Raw genomic sequence first — 1,446 nt, 5'->3', positions numbered from 1 at the left:
TAATATACTTTGTTTGCCATTTCATGTTTGTTTTTTAGATGTTATACCCCTTTTGAAAAAACTAGACATTGCTGTAGTGTTTAAATATAATTGTACATTAAAAAACATGTTAATTAAGAATAGTTCTGGAAATGATAATAATATAATATATAGCATTCCTTGTTCAGAGTGTAACCTATTTTATGTTGGCCAAACATCAAAAAGTATACCAGCCAGATTAAAACAACATCAGGTGGCCATCTCCAGGGGTTCGCTTAATAATGCCTTGGCCTCCCACTGGTTAAGGTCAAGTCACAGAATTGGTTGGTCAAAGTCGGAAAAAGTAATCCATGTAAATGACTATTTCCAAAGGAATATTGTTGAATCATTTTTAATCTCCTGTACTCAAGGTAGAAATTTGAATCTAAGCCCAGGTCTGTTTTCCGTTAATCCAGTATTATCCTTTTATCTAAAATCTGACTTCTCCGGAATTATTAAGAAACTGACAGCTGCTGGATCCCCTTCTCCTGTATAAATACGATGTCTTTGTATAGGTATTCTCATTGCTGAGTTTGATAATGTCCTGAGTGGATGAAAGTACTAACTCCAATCAAGTCTTTTTCATTTTTCCTTTCATGGCTATGATACATTTTATATTCATCACGTGTCAGCTTTCGTGATTTATACACACACACACACACACGCACACACACACACACACACACACACACACACACATATATATATATATATATATATATATATATATATATATATATATATATATATATATATATATATATGGAGCCTTTGTAGGGTGACGGCCAGGTCCGTTTTCAACCATAGAAAATGGGAATATTATAAAGTGGGGAGGAATATGGCCGCCGTTCTAAAATCGAGTTCGTAGAAAACGGGAATATTCTGTACTGTCGCCTTCATTCTAAAAACGATTGTGGCGGGAGAAGTTAACTTAAAAAACCCACCTAACCTATGCTAAAAGCCGTATCCTTACCCAGGGGGGCTTCGCCCCCCCGGACCCCTCCCCCCTTACACAACACAGTTTCCTTACCTACGAGTGCGATGGGAGAAGCTAACTTAAAAAACCCACCTAACCTATGGTAAAAGCCATGTCCTTAACCAGGGGGGCTGCGCCCCCCCAGACCCCCCCCCCCCTTTCACAACAATATAATCAATTACCTAGTTAAATACTGAAATCCATGTGTACTTACATGATTAATATTCAAAATCGCTAAATTCTGAATCTTCGGGAGGCATGCTGACGATCTTCTTTCTGACTTTCGATGGGCGGGATGGAGCAGGAGTTATGGATGGTCCAGGAGAAGTTTGTGTAGCGGCCGTTGTTGCTGGGATTTGGCAAGTTTTGAGAGGGTAAACACGATTGATTAATTTCCAGAATGCCTTCAGTTTACACTCTGATCCCTTTAGATATCGCTGGCGAACACAGTA

This window comes from Palaemon carinicauda, unplaced genomic scaffold, assembly GCF_036898095.1.
Source record: "Palaemon carinicauda isolate YSFRI2023 unplaced genomic scaffold, ASM3689809v2 scaffold568, whole genome shotgun sequence".
NCBI classification, from domain to species: Eukaryota; Metazoa; Arthropoda; class Malacostraca; order Decapoda; family Palaemonidae; genus Palaemon; species Palaemon carinicauda.
Note: the sequence above shows the minus strand (reverse complement) of the source record.